Raw genomic sequence first — 9,408 nt, forward strand, 5'->3', positions numbered from 1 at the left:
GAGTCCTTCTCCTCGATTCCCTCCTGAGTCGCAGTGGCTGCGGTGACTTCTCCCAGAATGCTTCAGTCACTTCTCACCAGCGCCCCCTGTTGGATCTGTGGAGCAAAAGTAATACGATTTAAAAATAGTAAGGTTGAAAAAATAACACTTTCACAAATTCGATATGAGATCAATTGCATAAATAAATCATGTTCATCTGGCGAAGTATATTAGGAATCCAAATCGTCATGTGAACCTTGTGAATTGAGGCAAACCAGGCATGGATTCTGCAGAAAAGACTTTTTCAAAAGGGAATTCAGCAATTTAATGAAAGGGAGGAAAAAATTGGTTCATTAAGAGAGAGAAGCAAATTGCGATTAATTAGTGTGCTTGGATCGGATGATGGAAGGGCCGCTTATGTCTTTGCATGGATAGATGGTGCTCGGCCATTTTATGATGACATTGCTACATCAGTCTCGCTGCAGTGTTCCTGAGAACAGCAGCTGTATTTCTTATCTCCGTAATAGAGACCCAGATTGCTGCTGAGTTACAGCGCAGTTTAGCATTCCGGACAGGCTCAATAAAGTCTCTCTCTCCCCAACCCCACCCGCCCCCTCCCCCCCACCTTAAACCAGCTTATATTTCACCCCTCTCCTAATTTTACTCAGTTCTGTTGAAGGGCCATGAGGACTCGAAACGTCAACTTTATTCTTCTCTGCTGATGCTGCCAGACCTGCTGAGTTTTTCCAGGTAATTCTGCTTTTGTTTTGTCAGTGAAGCCACAGCTGTTTCTGTAGTGTAATGGTTATCACATTCCCCTAACACGCGAAAGGTCCCTGGTTCGAAACCGGGCAGAAACATTATGAAAACTTACTCAATATATTGTGAGGATAATTTGCATCGTTGAAACTTACCTGAATCTCCAATTTTGCAGGCATAATGCATTTGCTCTCACCGAGGTCATAAAACGCGTGCAGCAAAATCAGAATAGGTGCAAAAACTCAGCAGGTCTGGCAGCATCTGCGGAGAGGAACACAGTTAATAAATAGAAAAGAGGTGAAATATGTAAGATATATGCGAGTTTATATTTCACCTCTTTTCTATTTTTACTTAGTTCTGTTGAAGAGTCATACGGTCTCGAAACGTTAACTGTGTTCCTCTCCGCAGATGCTGCCAGACCTGCTGAGTTTTTGCAGGTATTTTTATTTTTGTTTTGGATTTTCAGCACCCGCAGTTTTTTGCTTTTATCTGCAGCAAAATCAGTACGTATTTCGATGCAGCTTAACACAGTTACTTACCATGTCAAAGGTGTCTCATTGTAACGTGTGCTCACAAAGACAGACAAAGAGTGATCAGATCTAATTAACGCATCATTCTCAAGCATCATTGTGTTCCCAGTAAAATTCTTGGATTTTGTATAAAAGCTAACTGCGCTCAATTTCAAATGAGCACCATATGATTTGCATTACCTGTTGACTGGCATTCTTTCGTCTATCAGTATGTTTGCAATTCGGGGCTGGTGTATATTTCAGAGAGTCTCAATTCAGACGAAGGCATCAATAACAGATAAAATATGAATATTAAATATAGAATAACGGAACAAATACTGAGTTTCTTTAATTTCGTCTTCCAAGGATGAGAAGGATGTTCCTAATGATTGAGCAGAAAGCATTGCACCCGGAGACATTTGCTGGACGGACACGTCTACATTTTGAAATTCAAAACAAGCTGAGGCACCAGGGTGAAATCAACAGTTGCTTCGCTGCAACAAGTGACATGGATTGTCCAACGAATGAAAACCTCCAAACACCCTGGTAGCTCAGCACGCCCTGTTTGTTCCACAAGTATTTGTCCTCTGTTAGATTCCGGTCCAGGAACAAAATTATTTCAAACCAAATGAAATAAACGAACAACTGAAGCACGCGATCTTGGCAGGGCCCTGTTAAACTCCGGAACAAACATTTTCCTCTGTAATATCGCACCCTCGGTTGAAGGGGTATGGAGCAAAAGTAATAAGATTGTAAAAATAGAAAGGTTAAAAATAACACTTTCGCAAATTCGATATGAGATCAATTGCATAATTACATCATGTTCATCTGGTAAAGTATATTAGGAACCCAAGTCCAAATCGTCATGTGAACCTTGTGAGTTAAGGCAAACCAGGCATAGATTCTGCAGAAACGACTTTTTCAAAAGAGAATTAAGTAATTTAATGAAAGGGAGAAGAAATAGATCATTTAGAGAGAGAAGCAAATTGTGATGAATTAGTTTTCTCGTTTAAAAAGGGACCTGAGATCGGATATTGGGAGGGCCTCTTTTGCCATTGTTTGGATACACGGTGCTAAGCCATGTTATGATTACATTGTTACATCAGTCTTGCTGCAGCGTTCCTGAGAACAGCAGCTGTATTCCATTTCTCCGCAATACAGATCCAGATTGCTGCTGAGTTACAGCACAGTTTAGCATTCCGGACAGGATCATTCAAACCGCAGCAGTTTCTGTAGTGTAGTGGTTATCACGTTCGCCTCACACGCGAAAGGTCCCCTGTTCGAAACCGGGCAGAAACATTATGAAAACTTACTCATTAAATATTGAGGATAATTTGCGTCGTTGAAGCTTACCTGAATCTCCTATGTTGCAGGCAATATTGCATTTGCTCTCACCGAGATCACAAAATGAATGCAGCAAAATCAACACGTGCTGAGATTCCATGACACACTTGAGTGGATAGATGTTCGTATTTCACTGCGCTCACATTTTAGCAGCTCATTTAATCAACAAGATAAATCAATGGATCTTTCGATGCAGCTTAAGAAAGTTACTCACCTTGTCAAAGGTGTCTCAGTGTGATGTGTGCTCATAAAGACAGACAAAGTGGGATCAGATCTAATTAACGCATCATTCTCAAGCCTGTTCCCTGTAAAATTCTTTGATTTTGTTGAAATGCTGACTGTTGTGCTACATCTCAAATCAGACCCATATCAAATGCATTACCTGGTGACTTACATTCTTTTGCGTGCCAGTCAAGTTTGCAATTCGATGTTGTCTATTTCAGAGAGCCTCAAGTCAACCAAGGGCATCAATATCAAATACATTAATACTGAATGGTGAATAAGGTAAAAAATTGCTGAGAAAAGTTTGTTGAATTTCTTCTGCTGAGGAGCAGAAGTGTGTTCATAATAATTGAGCAGAAAGCATTGCTGCCTAAGACATTTGCTGGACCGAGCCTTCTGCATTTTGAAATTCAAACAAACTGAGGCACCAGAGTTGTCTTCCTGTAACAAATGACATGACCTCTCAGTCTAACCATTGGAGTCCTCCAAACATTCTGGTAGATGAGCACTTTTTCCTAAACAAATATGTATTCTGTAAGATTACCTTCCCAGAACAAATGCATTTTAAACCAAATGAACGAAACAAACTGTACCAGCCTTTGATCTTGGCAGGTCTCTGTTGAACTGTAACAATGATTTCCCACTGTGATATAACACCCTCGATTAGCCGTTTGTGGAGCAAATGTAATTAGATTGTATAAATCAACTCAGAAATAATGAGATGTTTGGTCAGAAAAATACGCACTTTTGTCAATTCGATATGAAATCAATAGAAAAAGTAAATAATGTTCATATGCATAGCTATGTAAGAAGCACTAGTCTAAATCTTCATGGCATTGGGTGAGGGAAACAGTGTTAATTAAGGTAAACTAGGCATGGAATCTGCAGAATCTCCTTTTTCAAAAGGGAATTGTGCAATTAATTGATATTCAGAATAATAACAGGTTTACTAAAAGAGGGAAGGAAACTGAGATTAATTCGTTTGCTCTTAAAAAAGCTAATCGAGACAGGATTATGGAAGGGCCCCTATGCCATTGAATAGATACATGGTGCTTTGCCGTTTTATGATTACATTGTTATATGAATCTTTCTGCAGCATCCCTGATTGTACCAGCTGAATTCCATTTCACCGAAACAGAAACCCAGAGTGCTGCTGCATGACAGCATGGCTTAACATTCCGGATAGGCCCTGGTCAGTCGGACAGCTCACCCTTCATTCTCCCCTGATCCGTTTCCTAAAGAGTTTGTAATTATTCATAGAACTGGAGACTGGGTTTCCTGTTTTGGTTCCTCCTCCATTTTTCCACCTGCCAACTAACAACATTTTCCAAAATCTCGTCACAATGTTCCGCCTTGCACCATGTTCAGGGGTGAACACATTCAGTTTTGTGGAGAGACTATAAAGGCCGGGATCGTTTTCTTTAGAGCAAAGCAGGTTAAACTGAGTTTTCATGGTGTTGTTTAAAATTATTGGGCTGAGGAAGGGATTGGTGGTGGGCGGTTTGATAGAGCAGTTAGGGAGAAACTGTTTCCACTCTCGAGGGTCAGTCACCAGAGGACTGGGGTTTATGATAATTAAATAAAGACAGGCTTGCATTTATATAGCACCTTTCCCGACCAGCGGACGTCTCAAATCACTTTCCAGTCAATGAAGGACATTGTGAAGTGCCGTCATTGTGGCAATGTCGGAAACACGGCTGCCAATCACCGCTCAGCAAACTCCCACAAACATTAACGTCATAATGAACGGATAATGTGTCTTTGTGATGTTGATTGAGGGATAAACATTGACCAGGAAGCGGGGAGAACTCCCTTGCTCTTCTTTCAAATAGGCGCATGGCATCTTTTACATTCTGGCGCCTACATCCCGTTCATGTCTCTTTTTTTCCGTACTGAATATGAAAGGAGGGATGTCACCAGACCTGCACCGAGTCGTGGTTTCCTCGGTTCCCTGGTAGTTTTTCCTCTTCCTCTATTCTGAAGCCCGATACAAAGTGATCCTGTGGCATATCTGCCATTTCCTCGATTTCAATTACAGTATCGCTTGTCTTGCTAGTCTTTAGGAGCACTCATTGCTTTTAGCCATCTTTGAGACGGGGAGTAAGTATGTTAATCTGCATCTGTAAACAAACTGCTTAGAGGTCTACCGAGTGACAGTTGAAAATGGTTCATAAACTTTACTGTTTCGTGTGTGATGAAGTGTGCTTCTTTTTCGTTTGTGGGATGTTTTTCAGCCCATCTGGAAGAGCAATTGCCACGTGGCCGTACGATACTGTATTTAATATTTAACAACACAAGTGAATTATCGAACTTCTCTTCACATTTAAATGTACAGGTTTTGATAATGTTTCCGTCTAATTTCAAACCGGGGTCTTTTTGTGTGTTTGGCGAACGTGATAAGCACCACGCTACAGAATCACTGCGCTGCCGAAACCCAATGGACCTGTCCACAATGTTAACCTGCGCGGTCATGCAGCAGCACTTTGGGTATTTGTTTGGAAGAAATGGAATTCAGCTGCTACAATCAGTAATTCTGGAATCAGACTGATTTAGCAATGTCATCTTAAAATGACACAGCGCATTAGGAGACAATTCGGCCCATCGTGTCTATGTCAGTTTTTTACAAAGAGCTTTCCAATTCGCCCTAATTTCCTTCTCTTTTTCCATTACCTTGATTTTTCTCCCTTTCCAGTTCCCTTTTGAAAACTCTGAGAAACAATATTGAAAGAGGTGCAGGAGTTTCTGCAGTGCCCCTGCGCACTGTGTGATCATTAACAAAGGTTCCAAGACCCAAAGACATCAAGAGTTGGACTTTAGATTCCGATATAGTTTTTGAAACAAAAAATGTATTTATGCAGCTGATTTCATACCGAACTTTCCAAAGAGATTGATTCAGATCCAGCATGTCCTCGTTTTTCTCAGTCGCTCTATACAATCTAATTCCCCTTGCTGTACAACCTGTTACAGAGCCTGTTATAGAAAAGAGGGAAAGGTTTGCTGCAGCTGCACAAAGCCCTGGTTAGATCACACCTGGAGGACTGTGGATAGTTCTGGGAACGGCAACTTATAAAGGATCAATATTTGCCTTGAAAGTTTCAGAGGAGCCGCATTGATTCTGTTGGTGGGTTTGGAAATTGAAAGTTGTCCATCCGCAGCTTGTGGCACTATTTCCCCTCACTGTTCACGTCATGCTCATGTCGAACACACTCGATGCTGTTATTGGCTGAACAAGTCTTCTGTGTTTTAACTAAATGCTGCTATTCGGCGCTCCCGCTCCTGCCGCCCGGGGTTGGCCCTCATCAGGGAATGTTGTTTTCTTGTTGCTGTCTGAACTGTCACAATGAACTGATCCCGCAGTCTCTTTCCCCCGGGATCGACAAAACCCGTCACGTCTCTTCTTCTTTCATTCTCACTCGTTCATTCCCAGTTTGAGTCGGTTCTCCTTTCGAGCCCTTCAACAAATCCATTTGGACCGACAAGTGGCAGCTGAAATTTAATGTCTGGAAGTGTGAAGTGATTCATTTTGGTCGGAGAGGAGAGGAAACTGAAAATAATAGTTACAGTTTTAAAGGGGCTTCTATGTTGCACATTGAGTGGTTCGGATCAGGAATGTATCAAAGCGGTTCGGTTCCACGAGGGGATGGACGTATTTTTACCGTCGCAAACTTCACTCACATTAGTTGTGTAGCTTCACATTAAAAAGGCTGAGAGAGAAAAAGCAGGTTGGAAAGATGCAAGAGGAGATTGTTTCTTTCGGTATGTTTTTTCAGTGGAGACCGTTCAGTTACTGAATGTTACAAAGTGGAGAGTGATTGAAAATGTCAGTCAAGGCATGGACAATTTTAAATGCTGTGGTGGTAGCGTGGCCGAGTGGTCCAAGACGCTCGAGTTAGGTTTCTGTGGAAGTGTGGGTTCAATCCCACCATTGTCAGACGCTTCATATTTTCAATCAATTTTGCCAAACCCTTCAGTCATAGAGGCCCACAGCACAGAAAAAGTCTGCACCCATCAAACAAGTGCCTAACTATTCTAATCCAATTTTCCAGCACTAGGCCCTGTATGCCATGGCATCACAAGTGCACATCCAAATACTTATTTAATTGTTTTGAGGGTTTCTGCCTCTACCACCCTTTCAGGTAGTGAGTTCCAGATTCCCACCACCCTCTGGGTGAAAAAATTCTTCCTCTCATCCCCTCTAAACCTCCTGCCCCTTACCTTAAATCTATACCCCCTGGTTATTGATCCCTCCACTAAGGGGAAAAGTTCCTTCCTGTCTACCTTATCTATGCCCCTCATAATTTGTATGTTGTATTCACTGCTCACAACGTGGTCTCCTCTACACTGGGGAGAGCAAGCACAGACTGACTGCCCACTTTGTGGAACACCTTCACACAGTCCACAAGCATGACCCAGACCTGCCTGTCAACATCTCGCTCTCACGCTCACATTTCTGTCTTCGGCCTTCTACAATGTTCCAGTGAAGCCCAACACAAACTGAAGGAACAGCACCTCATCTTCTCATGAGGCACTCTACAGCCTTCTGGACTCAACATTGAGATCAACAAATTCACATTATGAACTCCATCCTCCATTTTAATTTACCTGCAGCCCCCAACCCCCCAAGTGCCAGTCTGCATCTTGTTCTCATGTGTTGCTTTCAGACAGCGCTGACCCTTTCCCTGCTATTAACACATTCTGCTATTTTGCTTCCAGTCAGTGCTGACCTTTGTCTAGTTATTAACGCCTGCTTTCATAATTAATAATATCATTCCCGTGCCTTTTACTTGCGTTCTATCATATCTTTGTCATTGAATCTCTCCTGACCTCCAACCTATCCCTGAACTTTTTTGCTCCATCTTCTCCACCCACCTTCGTCAGCAGCATAAAACCCATCACATTTCTACCTCCTTTCAGTTCTGAAGAAGAGCCATATGGTCTGGAAACGTTAAATCTGTTTCTGTCTCCACAGATGCTGCCAGACCTGCTGAGAACTTCAGCGCCCCCTGTTTTTATTAGCGCACGAATTCCTGGCTTTGTCATAATATAAAATGCATAGCAAGTCGGCCAAAATCCGTGGAACGAGGAGCAGAGTTAAAGTTCCACGTGGGTATTAAATAGAACTGGAAATGGCTGAGGTGGAGGTTAGGAGTTAGAAGATGTAGCATGAAAGTGGAAGAATTCTATGTCGGTCAATTACTTTCGGTGATGAATGTCTGCCGTGTGTGGCCTTGCAAGTTTCACAGGAGCCGCAGTGATGAGATTGGTGGGTTTTGGAAATTGACTTTTGCAATTCACAGCTTATGGTACTATTTCACCACACTGTCAATTTCATGTTCTAGCCAATGGCAATGGTTGTTTTAATTGGCTGAATAGGTCATTTTGTCTCTAGACAAAGCGGCCTGAAATGAAAAAAAAAGGCAAAAGTATCGTTTATCAAATCACAAGGATAACTTCCCTGGTGGTCATGTGGTTAGAATTCGGCCCTTTCAACTTCGCGGCCCAGATTAAATTTCTGGTCTTGGAATGAGGGTTATTTGCTCATGTCACTCTGCTTAAACAGAGAGTTCTTATTATTGGTTAAAAACTGAAAACGCATAACAGCCTCTGCCAGAATCAGTGGAGTGACAGTTGAAGCTTCCCATCAGAGCTGGTATCAGGGGGAAAGGAGCAGGAAGGGAGGATCCCTGGGATGATGTTCAGTGAGTTCAGGAGGATGGGATCGGAGGGAATGGAGCCGGGAGAGAGGATCCCTGGGGTGATGTTAAGTGAGTTCAGTAGGATGGTATCAGAGGGAATGGAGCCGGGAGAGAGGATCCCTGGGGTGATCTTCAGTGAGTTCAGGAGGATGGGATCGGAGGGAATGGAGCCGGGAGAGAGGATCCCTGGGGTGATGTTTAATGAGTTCAGTAGGATGGTATCAGAGGGAATGGAGCAGGGAGAGAGGATCTCTGGGGTGATGTTCAGTGAGTACAGTTGTTTGTTGCGTCAGGCAGGCCGCAGTGCCTGGGAATTTCCACGATTTGTGCTCCCTGGTGTCCCTGATAAGCCCCAAACTGTGGTAATAATTTGCAGAATTACTCCTCGATAATGTTTCTGTGTAAGATCGGCCCTAGTCTCGAGGAATCATCCAATGGTTTGTCTCAACTGTACCGTCTGTGGTATATATGTATTTTTTGTTATTCGTTTATGCGATGTGGGCGTGGCTGTCTGGGCCAGCATTTATTGCCCATCCCTAATTGCCTTGAGAAGGTGGACTGTGGCGTCTCTGCCTTGTGAGTGTTTAATTGGACAAGGTAGAGAGAGTCCAGGCGAATGCTCTGGCGGCTTGGGCCCAAATCCCAACATGGCAGCTGCTGGAATGTGAATTCAATTCATAAAATCTGGAATTGAAAACTGGACTCTGTAATGGTGACCATGGCAACTATCACCGATTGTCGTAAAAATCCATCTGCTGCACTCAAGTCCTTTCGGGGAGGAAATCTGCCATCCTCATCCGGCCTGGCTGACATGTGATTCCAGATCCACAGCAATGTGACTGACACTTAACTGCCCTCTGAAATGGCCTCGAAAGGCGGGCTGTTCAAAGCGGCCTTGC

The 9,408-nt window shown here is 43.0% G+C and overlaps 2 non-coding genes across 2 annotated transcripts; both read left to right on the plus strand.

Moving 5' to 3' along the window:
• The first annotated feature begins 766 nt into the window (after positions 1 to 766).
• trnav-aac (transfer RNA valine (anticodon AAC)) lies at positions 767 to 839 on the plus strand. The gene has a single exon. It is a non-coding gene; the product is annotated as a tRNA-Val (tRNA).
• Positions 840 to 2,473: 1,634 nt separating this feature from the next.
• On the plus strand, positions 2,474 to 2,546 carry trnav-cac (transfer RNA valine (anticodon CAC)). Its single transcript has one exon. It is a non-coding gene; the product is annotated as a tRNA-Val (tRNA).
• Positions 2,547 to 9,408: the final 6,862 nt, after the last annotated feature.

The sequence above is a fragment of the Cetorhinus maximus genome, chromosome 23, assembly GCF_964194155.1.
Source record: "Cetorhinus maximus chromosome 23, sCetMax3.hap1.1, whole genome shotgun sequence".
In the NCBI taxonomy this organism is placed as follows: domain Eukaryota; kingdom Metazoa; phylum Chordata; class Chondrichthyes; order Lamniformes; family Cetorhinidae; genus Cetorhinus; species Cetorhinus maximus.